Consider the following 11,616-nt stretch of genomic DNA (forward strand, 5'->3'; position numbering starts at 1 on the left):
ACTTTACACTCTAAAACTTAATCATAGTTGAGTCCTTGGATTGATCCTTGGTTATCCCTTTACTACATTAGTGGGGAAACTGAGTTTGTTCTGTTTTTGCGCGATGAAAAACGGTTTAACAAATGGCGCCGTTGCCGGGGACTCGGCGAGTTAAGTCTTAGAGTGTTAGGTTAGTCTTGTTTAGGTTTGTTTTCTTGATTTTATTTCTGTTTTGTGTTCATATCTGTTCCTTTTTAGTTTAGGATCTGTTTGTTCTGTTTTCATTTTTGTATATTAGGATCTGTTCTGCAGAGTAGAAATTGTGAATATAGCTTGTATAGATTTTCTTTTCTTTCAATTCTTTTGTTGAATTCTGTGATAGAGGCTTTATTGGTCTGATTGGTTTTATTCTGATGAGCAATTGGTAAGCATGGATCACTCCTCTGCATATGGTAATTTCTCATTTCCTTATAATGCTCAACCACCAAGATTTGACATGTTTTATGAGCCTATTCCTGAGGTTTTTATGCAGCCAATTAATCAAGCTTTCCAGCAACAACCACCATCCTATTTTCAACCTTATGGAGAGAAGTCACCCTGGCATGTGCAACAAGAGTTGCCACATTCATATTGGGACCAGTGTGTTGCACCAAAGCAGGAGGAAATTCATTCAGAACAACCATGGCAGCCACAATTCTGTGATCAGTGGCAGCAGGGGATTCCAGCATATGAACTTCAAGGACTAACCAATCAAGTGGCAGAGTTAGTAGCTGTAGTCAACAAGTTGACTGGGAGAGTTGAAAAGGAGAAAGAGGCAGCAACCAATGAAGCACCACTGATGGTAGCTGCTGCCGCAGAGTTTCAAGTGATTAAGTGTCCAACCACCTCTGTAACTGTATACTCTAATCCTTCTTTCATTGATTCACATTCTACTTTAAATTTTGATGATGATAATTCCAATTCTCTTATGAGTGATGATTGTATGAATGCATCTGATGATTTTTCTGAATCTGTTTGTGAACCTTATGATCATAATTACACTGGTGATGATTTTGAAAAGCTAGTTGATGGTTTTAGGGAGTTGGCTGTGATTCATGATTGTAATAGTTTTGTTGCTGTTCCTATATCTGATTTTACCACTGCTAGTGCTCAATTAAGTGAAAATGTGTATTATGATGGTGATAGTACTGAACCTCATTCTTGTTTCAATGAAATTGATTGTACTGCTGATTTAAAAGTTGAATCTGCTGAACTGGAAGTACAAACTGATTTCAGAAAGTCCAAAGAGTATTTGAAAAAAATGAGGGAAGCTGCTGACCATGTTTTGGTGCTTCAGTACTATGAAATGGATTTTGATGCTGATGTGTGTGAGCCTGAAAATGATTTCAATGTGTTTGATCATATGCATGATGTGCCTGTAGAAGTTGTTGATTTTAGTCCTTGCTTTGATCATTCTAATATCATAAAATTAGCATTTTCCATTGATAGAGTTCATATACCTGCATCTACTGTTTTTTATGATTGCACAGATTTAAATGCACTTCTTGATGATGAATCAGATGCTCATGATGATAGATATGTAGTTTTTGATGATGTGAAAGTTGATATGGTTGATTTTGAAAATGCTTGTGCTGATTTAGGATTAGAACTTGAACTTGAGTTTGCTGGGTTCTTAAACTCTTTAGAACTGAGTAATGAAAAACTCACTGGTTGTACATGCCTTGGGGGTGGTTGTGAAATTTGTGAAGAAATCAGTTCTGCCATATGTTCTGCTTCTAACTATTTTGCAGGTGCCAAGGAAGAGATCATTATGTTCAAGCTGGATGGAAATGACCCTGATGAGGTAGCTAGTGATCAGAGAACACAGGTTTATTCTGAACTTAGCATTCCCATAGAGTTCTCTAAGGTTCAATATGAATTTAATGCTTTGGATCTGTTTAAAGTTGAACCCATAGAACCTACTCTAGATTATGTTCCTGTTATGCCTGCACACACTCACATTTTAGATTCAGTCTTTCACGCAGAACACATTGATATACATGATGTTGTTTATGATGTGTGCACTGAGCCTGATCAAAGTTTTCATGATAATTTTGTGCAATGTGCTGACTCAATTGATTCCGTTGTTGTTGCTGAAGACAATTTTTATGAGTCAACACAGGTTTATTCTAACCTTGAAACTCCCACTGCCACATCTGAATTTCCTATGCCATTTGATGCATTTGATTACATGTGCTTAGATCTTATAGAGCCTGTTGTTAACACTGCTGAACTTATTGACTCTAAGGTTATTAAAGCAGCATTTGAAATTGAGCATATTGATGTGTCTATTGCTGTTACAGAGTTATACACTGATTTTGACACTATTTCAATTGATGGTAGCTGTGCAGAATGTGATATTGTGGCCACTGAATCCTCTCATACTGGTGAGGTTGTCTTTGATGAATTAGTCCAGGTTAACTCTGAATTTGATATTGCTACTGCTATAGCTGAAATGCACATTATTTTTAATCCCTTGCTTGAGTTACCTGTTGTGCCTGATGTTCCTTATAATTCTGAATTGGTAGAAATAATATTTGCTGTGAGTTATACAAATGCATCTACTGATGGGTGCTTTGATTCTAATGCTTATATTCTGGATGATCTGTTAAATGATTCTGATTTTTCCTGTGACAGTTCTGCACAATGGGATGATTCAATTGTTCATATTAACTTTGATCTGGATGTTGCTGATGATATACTTAGTGCAGGTACTGATATTGAGGAGGTTGCATACACTGAAGGCACAAAGGTTACCCTGGTGGAGGTAGGAAAGAATCTCAATGATGCTCAAAGAACTTGGACCACACAGATTGAACAACAAAGGCATGAGGAGGGCTGGTTGATGCAGCAAGGTGCTTGGAAAGTGCAGAACCAGCTGAAAGCCTTGAATGGAAAGCTGTTATTGCTAAAGCAGAGAGCTGGGAAGGAGCTAATGCACATCTTGGCTGACAATGGAGAAAATCCAATAAGCTCTTTCTTTTCCCTTCTTTTAAATAGTAGTTATAAGTCTTTTATAGTAGTTTACATAGCTTTAAGTAGTATAGTAAATAGTAGAGTAGAAAATATGTTGTTTTTCATAAAAATAGAAAAAATTAACTTTGACTTGTGGCCAATCTGAATAAGTTCTTTTTCTTTGTAGCCTTATAGTTTTAGTTTTCTTTTTCCATTTCTGTTCCTGTACATGTTGTGTTCTATTGCATTTTCTCTTCTGTTCATATACATTTTATACTCTTTTATGTTCAATCTTAGTTCTATTTTGTTCTGTGTTCTCTTGATTAGTTTTTATGCTCTTTATTAGTTCTGTCTTGTGTATATCCATTTTTAGATCTGTTTTGTGTATATATGTGTTTTTCTCTGCTGTTTTAGAACCTTACCCACTCACACATTGAGGGCAATGTGCCTCTTAAGTGTGGGGGTGGGAAGGTATAGGTTGGTTTAAATTTTTTTTTTTTTTTTGTTTTGATGTATATAGCTTTGTTAGCATCTGTTTTTGAGTAAAATAGGGGTAATTTTTTTTCTGAGCTGTTTTTTCTTAGTTTAGGTCTGGTTTGGTTTATAAATCCCTAGAGTAGTTTCCCATTCTTGTTTTAGTCTGTAAATACCTATTTTTGTTACTGATCTGTTTTAGTTTAGTTTTTAGCTTTGTTGTTAATAGTTCTTAGGTCTTTTAAAGTTCATTCATTTTCTGCTTTATGTTGTTTTAGCTTAGGTTCTTTTACTGTTTTTTTTTATCTGTTTTAGAACCTCTTTCAGGTCCCTTTTCTTTTCTTCTTTCTATTATTTTCTCTTCCTTTGTAGTACTTGTTCTGTTTTAAGCTCTTGATTAGTTTCATGCTTTGTTTCAAGTTTTCAATTAGGATTTTCTTCATAATTAGGTTCTATTTTTTGTCTGCTACTGTTTTTAAAATTTTTTTTCTAAATCTGTTTAGTTTTTTTTCCTTTTCAATGCTTTGGTTAATCTGTCCTTGTTTAGGTAGCTTATAGGAATAGGTTAGGTTTATCTTCTATAAATATATTAGGTAGTTTAGGAATGATTCTAGGTTCCTTTTATTTCTCTAACCTTTGTTTCTATTCTTTTAGATTCTGTTTTATGCTTATCTTCATTCTTTGCTGATTTCATTCAAATTTTAGCTTTATTTCCTTAGATTAGAATTGTCAAGAGTAGACTTAGCTTTGGATTTGGGGCAGAAGTAGTTCTAGCATTAATTTTTACAGTTTTTAGTTAATTTCAATTCAGTAATCTTTGCATAGGATGAGTAGCAAGTCAGTTTTAACAAATTTTAAACCGTTGAGAGATTTTGGACCAGCTTTTGTCTTTCTTGTGTGATAACATGCATGTTTAATTGTCATTCTGATTTTGCATTGATTCTTTGTGATGTGCTTGCTCTTGGTAACTTTGAATATGATCTAGGCATCCTTCATTTTTCCAGTTTAGCTTATCCATTTCATTCCTTACCATTGCACCTTATATTGAGCCTTAGCCTCTTTTCTTTGCTTTCCATCCATTTCAAGCCATTTCCCCCAACCAATCATTCCTTAGAGACTTGTGAGATGTAGGGAGAAGTCTAGAACTTGGTGAGTGCATGAAAAAAGAGTGAGGCCAGAAGTGAAAAAGAAAAAAAAAATTGTGTTGAAGAAAAAAATCTGGTTTGGTTGAAAAAGAAAGAAACAGGTCTGGAAAATGAGAAAAATCAGAAAAAGAAATTGAAAAAGAGACCTGAAATGAATGAAATAGAAAGAGAACCAGAGAAAAAGAAAGAAAAAAATCATCTGACCAAAGTTTGAGAAAAAGAGTATGTCCTGAGTTCTAGTTTTATCCCTTTTTCTTCACATTTCTCTACTCATTTCAGTTCCCATTCTTTTCTGTTTTTCCATTTCATTCCATGAACATTACAAGCCAATTAAAGACCTATTGATTTAGAGAAGCCTTGAGTCAAGCACTGTCATTTAGAGTCTTTTCAAAGTTGTGAATGGTAGTTGGCATGACATGATTGAGTGAAACAGGATTGCCCCTAAACACTTGAGTGATTTGAGTGCATACACTACACCCTGTGAGGTTGAGACTGACTGCTACTTGTTCATATGTTTGCTTTGCTGAGTTAGAGTGGATTAAGCTGTTATAATGCTTGCTGGAATTGCTGGTGTTTGAATCTAAAGTTGAGAATTCTTTTGGTACAGTTCTGATTTGATGAAATAGCTAGAAATGGTTTGATTTTGCAGGTTTGAATAAGCTGAAATAAGAGTCTAGTGTTCCTTGTTGTGTGTCTTTAGTCTTTTCTTTTTAGATAGAGTCTCTTGCTTTTGCCTTTTATTTTTAGTTGTCCCTGCCCAGGAGGGCAGTTGTCTAAGTGTGGGGGTGTGATAACACTCTAGATTTACATATTTTTCTCTGTTAAAAATCATTTCTTAGATTTCTTTAGTTTTTAATTTCTTAGAATTAGGCTAGTTTTATGTTTTTCTCTTAATCCTTTAGTTTTATAAAATTCTAGTTAAAATTAGGTTTTTAGGGGTAATTTTTAGCATTTGTAAATAATTAGGATATTAATATTTTTTTAGAGAAAATCTTCTAATGAAAATCTTTTTTCTTTACTTTTTCTTTTAATTTTTGAATTGCAGAAATATTTCTTTTATTTTTTTTGGGCATTAATTCATTTTCTTCTTATTGTAGAAAGGTCCTAAAAATTGGGTTACAGATGCAAAGCAATTGGGCCGTTGGTGCAATGTACAATGAAAGGCATTTGGGTTGGATTGGGTGCTCAAATTGCTGGAAACTACTGCTGGAACGCTGCTATTGCAAGCATTGGAATGGACTGGCTGCACATTTTAATTGGAGTGCTGATTTCACAATGGATTGGCTGCTGATTGGAAGCCCACTTAATCAAAACGCTCAGCTAAACTTGAGTGAAACGACTGCGTTTTGGGAGGACTGTTGTTGTAAACGCTGGTGGGCTGAAATCCAATTAGTGATGTGGTGCGTTTTGGTGCACTGTTGCCTTAGGGGTTCTTTGCTGGAGCACTTCATTTGGAGAAAGGGAAAGCAAAGCCCAAAGCTAGGGCAGAGTGAGAGCTGAAGAAGAGGAACACATCACTTACCTGAGGTTCGTGCCACTCCACCGAAGTTGCACACGTGTTGAAGAAGATGACTAGTGTGAAAGAAGAGCTGACCGGAGCTGCCACGTGAGAGCTCGAAGCATCACAGCAAGGTTCTCCATCTCCCATTTTTTTCTTTTTCCCCTTTCCTTTTCCCTCTTTCGTTTTCTTTTGTTTTTCTGACCCTATAAAAAGGGCTTTCACCTTGTAAATAGATAATAACACTTTTGCACACTTTGAGATACATTTTCTGTTCATAGTTCTAAGCTCTGTAGATTAGGGTTATTTTCCACTTTCTATAGAGTAGGATTCCGTTCTCTTTGCTTTTAGAGCGCACATCACGGTGGTGACAGCCGCGGTGACTCTGATTGAGCATGTATTCGGTACAATTTTTGTAATTTTTCTTTTCTCGTTAATAATACAGTTTGTTCTTGATGTTTCACATGTTCAGTGTTTTGATATTCTGTTATGTTTCGTGCTTGTGTGTTTCTTGTGTTGTTTCAATGAATAAACGAATTGGACTGTGATTCTTTGCATTCTATATTTCCTTTTGGAATCAAATGACTCTATTTTGAGCATTCACTTTCGAGATGTCTTCTCGAGCCAAAGATGAGTCCAGTAAATAAAAACTCATTCAGTTTTGTGTTTTTATTCTTTTTCTTTTATTATTTTTGTGTGTGATTTTAAATCTGGAATTGAATTTTATTTGAGATTTGTGAAGGAAAATATCCGCATTTCTACATCTGTTTTGGATGTAATGTGACTCCATAGTGAGCATGACTTATCAAGAGGTCTTCTTGAGAGATGTTAAGCTTCATAATTGTCAGATTAAATTCAATTTCAGTGTTGTTATATTGTTCTTGTTTTGTTTCAATTATGATTTCTGCTCCTATTTTCTATTTGATGATATATAGATTAGGTTCAGTTTTAGTTTTGTTTTCCTTGTGCTGTTAACTGTTAGCATTCATAGGTTAGTTTTAATTGCATTCAGTTTTCATTTTAGTTTAGGTTCTGTTCTGTTATACATAGATTCTATAGTTTAGTTTAGGTTTTATTTTCTTGCATTTTATTCTTCTTCTTTTCTTTTTAAAACAGCTTTCGTTTCTTTACTGTTTCCTTTTAAATTTTCTTTATTTTAATTCCGTTTCCCCACCTGTGAGTTAGTAGTTAGTAAATAAATTACAAGAATTAACTTTACACTCTAAAACTTAATCATAGTTGAGTCCTTGGATTGATCCTTGGTTATCCCTTTACTACATTAGTGGGGAAACTGAGTTTGTTCTGTTTTTGCGCGATGAAAAACGGTTTAACAAATGGCGCCGTTGCCGGGGACTCGGCGAGTTAAGTCTTAGAGTGTTAGGTTAGTCTTGTTTAGGTTTGTTTTCTTGATTTTATTTCTGTTTTGTGTTCATATCTGTTCCTTTTTAGTTTAGGATCTGTTTGTTCTGTTTTCATTTTTGTATATTAGGATCTGTTCTGCAGAGTAGAAATTGTGAATATAGCTTGTATAGATTTTCTTTTCTTTCAATTCTTTTGTTGAATTCTGTGATAGAGGCTTTATTGGTCTGATTGGTTTTATTCTGATGAGCAATTGGTAAGCATGGATCACTCCTCTGCATATGGTAATTTCTCATTTCCTTATAATGCTCAACCACCAAGATTTGACATGTTTTATGAGCCTATTCCTGAGGTTTTTATGCAGCCAATTAATCAAGCTTTCCAGCAACAACCACCATCCTATTTTCAACCTTATGGAGAGAAGTCACCCTGGCATGTGCAACAAGAGTTGCCACATTCATATTGGGACCAGTGTGTTGCACCAAAGCAGGAGGAAATTCATTCAGAACAACCATGGCAGCCACAATTCTGTGATCAGTGGCAGCAGGGGATTCCAGCATATGAACTTCAAGGACTAACCAATCAAGTGGCAGAGTTAGTAGCTGTAGTCAACAAGTTGACTGGGAGAGTTGAAAAGGAGAAAGAGGCAGCAACCAATGAAGCACCACTGATGGTAGCTGCTGCCGCAGAGTTTCAAGTGATTAAGTGTCCAACCACCTCTGTAACTGTATACTCTAATCCTTCTTTCATTGATTCACATTCTACTTTAAATTTTGATGATGATAATTCCAATTCTCTGATGAGTGATGATTGTATGAATGCATCTGATGATTTTTCTGAATCTGTTTGTGAACCTTATGATCATAATTACACTGGTGATGATTTTGAAAAGCTAGTTGATGGTTTTAGGGAGTTGGCTGTGATTCATGATTGTAATAGTTTTGTTGCTGTTCCTATATCTGATTTTACCACTGCTAGTGCTCAATTAAGTGAAAATGTGTATTATGATGGTGATAGTACTGAACCTCATTCTTGTTTCAATGAAATTGATTGTACTGCTGATTTAAAAGTTGAATCTGCTGAACTGGAAGTACAAACTGATTTCAGAAAGTCCAAAGAGTATTTGAAAAAAATGAGGGAAGCTGCTGACCATGTTTTGGTGCTTCAGTACTATGAAATGGATTTTGATGCTGATGTGTGTGAGCCTGAAAATGATTTCAATGTGTTTGATCATATGCATGATGTGCCTGTAGAAGTTGTTGATTTTAGTCCTTGCTTTGATCATTCTAATATCATAAAATTAGCATTTTCCATTGATAGAGTTCATATACCTGCATCTACTGTTTTTTATGATTGCACAGATTTAAATGCACTTCTTGATGATGAATCAGATGCTCATGATGATAGATATGTAGTTTTTGATGATGTGAAAGTTGATATGGTTGATTTTGAAAATGCTTGTGCTGATTTAGGATTAGAACTTGAACTTGAGTTTGCTGGGTTCTTAAACTCTTTAGAACTCAGTAATGAAAAACTCACTGGTTGTACATGCCTTGGGGGTGGTTGTGAAATTTGTGAAGAAATCAGTTCTGCCATATGTTCTGCTTCTAACTATTTTGCAGGTGCCAAGGAAGAGATCATTATGTTCAAGCTGGATGGAAATGACCCTGATGAGGTAGCTAGTGATCAGAGAACACAGGTTTATTCTGAACTTAGCATTCCCATAGAGTTCTCTAAGGTTCAATATGAATTTAATGCTTTGGATCTGTTTAAAGTTGAACCCATAGAACCTACTCTAGATTATGTTCCTGTTATGCCTGCACACACTCACATTTTAGATTCAGTCTTTCACGCAGAACACATTGATATACATGATGTTGTTTATGATGTGTGCACTGAGCCTGATCAAAGTTTTCATGATAATTTTGTGCAATGTGCTGACTCAATTGATTCCGTTGTTGTTGCTGAAGACAATTTTTATGAGTCAACACAGGTTTATTCTAACCTTGAAACTCCCACTGCCACATCTGAATTTCCTATGCCATTTGATGCATTTGATTACATGTGCTTAGATCTTATAGAGCCTGTTGTTAACACTGCTGAACTTATTGACTCTAAGGTTATTAAAGCAGCATTTGAAATTGAGCATATTGATGTGTCTATTGCTGTTACAGAGTTATACACTGATTTTGACACTATTTCAATTGATGGTAGCTGTGCAGAATGTGATATTGTGGCCACTGAATCCTCTCATACTGGTGAGGTTGTCTTTGATGAATTAGTCCAGGTTAACTCTGAATTTGATATTGCTACTGCTATAGCTGAAATGCACATTATTTTTAATCCCTTGCTTGAGTTACCTGTTGTGCCTGATGTTCCTTATAATTCTGAATTGGTAGAAATAATATTTGCTGTGAGTTATACAAATGCATCTACTGATGGGTGCTTTGATTCTAATGCTTATATTCTGGATGATCTGTTAAATGATTCTGATTTTTCCTGTGACAGTTCTGCACAATGGGATGATTCAATTGTTCATATTAACTTTGATCTGGATGTTGCTGATGATATACTTAGTGCAGGTACTGATATTGAGGAGGTTGCATACACTGAAGGCACAAAGGTTACCCTGGTGGAGGTAGGAAAGAATCTCAATGATGCTCAAAGAACTTGGACCACACAGATTGAACAACAAAGGCATGAGGAGGGCTGGTTGATGCAGCAAGGTGCTTGGAAAGTGCAGAACCAGCTGAAAGCCTTGAATGGAAAGCTGTTATTGCTAAAGCAGAGAGCTGGGAAGGAGCTAATGCACATCTTGGCTGACAATGGAGAAAATCCAATAAGCTCTTTCTTTTCCCTTCTTTTAAATAGTAGTTATAAGTCTTTTATAGTAGTTTACATAGCTTTAAGTAGTATAGTAAATAGTAGAGTAGAAAATATGTTGTTTTTCATAAAAATAGAAAAAATTAACTTTGACTTGTGGCCAATCTGAATAAGTTCTTTTTCTTTGTAGCCTTATAGTTTTAGTTTTCTTTTTCCATTTCTGTTCCTGTACATGTTGTGTTCTATTGCATTTTCTCTTCTGTTCATATACATTTTATACTCTTTTATGTTCAATCTTAGTTCTATTTTGTTCTGTGTTCTCTTGATTAGTTTTTATGCTCTTTATTAGTTCTGTCTTGTGTATATCCATTTTTAGATCTGTTTTGTGTATATATGTGTTTTTCTCTGCTGTTTTAGAACCTTACCCACTCACACATTGAGGGCAATGTGCCTCTTAAGTGTGGGGGTGGGAAGGTATAGGTTGGTTTAAATTTTTTTTGTTTTGATGTATATAGCTTTGTTAGCATCTGTTTTTGAGTAAAATAGGGGTAATTTTTTTTCTGAGCTGTTTTTTCTTAGTTTAGGTCTGGTTTGGTTTATAAATCCCTAGAGTAGTTTCCCATTCTTGTTTTAGTCTGTAAATACCTATTTTTGTTACTGATCTGTTTTAGTTTAGTTTTTAGCTTTGTTGTTAATAGTTCTTAGGTCTTTTAAAGTTCATTCATTTTCTGCTTTATGTTGTTTTAGCTTAGGTTCTTTTACTGTTTTTTTTTATCTGTTTTAGAACCTCTTTCAGGTCCCTTTTCTTTTCTTCTTTCTATTATTTTCTCTTCCTTTGTAGTACTTGTTCTGTTTTAAGCTCTTGATTAGTTTCATGCTTTGTTTCAAGTTTTCAATTAGGATTTTCTTCATAATTAGGTTCTATTTTCTGTCTGCTACTGTTTTTAAAATTTTTTTTCTAAATCTGTTTAGTTTTTTTTCCTTTTCAATGCTTTGGTTAATCTGTCCTTGTTTAGGTAGCTTATAGGAATAGGTTAGGTTTATCTTCTATAAATATATTAGGTAGTTTAGGAATGATTCTAGGTTCCTTTTATTTCTCTAACCTTTGTTTCTATTCTTTTAGATTCTGTTTTATGCTTATCTTCATTCTTTGCTGATTTCATTCAAATTTTAGCTTTATTTCCTTAGATTAGAATTGTCAAGAGTAGACTTAGCTTTGGATTTGGGGCAGAAGTAGTTCTAGCATTAATTTTTACAGTTTTTAGTTCATTTCAATTCAGTAATCTTTGCATAGGATGAGTAGCAAGTCAGTTTTAACAAATTTTAAACCGTTGAGAGATTTTG

General features: G+C 34.7%; 2 pseudogenes; both read left to right on the forward strand.

The window, feature by feature from the left end:
- Positions 1-409: 409 nt before the first annotated feature.
- Positions 410-1,971, forward strand: LOC148194921 (uncharacterized; annotated as a pseudogene).
- Positions 1,972-7,711: 5,740 nt separating this feature from the next.
- Positions 7,712-9,273, forward strand: LOC148194922 (uncharacterized; annotated as a pseudogene).
- Positions 9,274-11,616: the final 2,343 nt, after the last annotated feature.

This window comes from Vigna umbellata, chromosome 7 (assembly GCF_029865625.1).
Source record: "Vigna umbellata cultivar VRB3 chromosome 7, Vumbellata_1.0, whole genome shotgun sequence".
NCBI lineage: Eukaryota > Viridiplantae > Streptophyta > Magnoliopsida > Fabales > Fabaceae > Vigna > Vigna umbellata.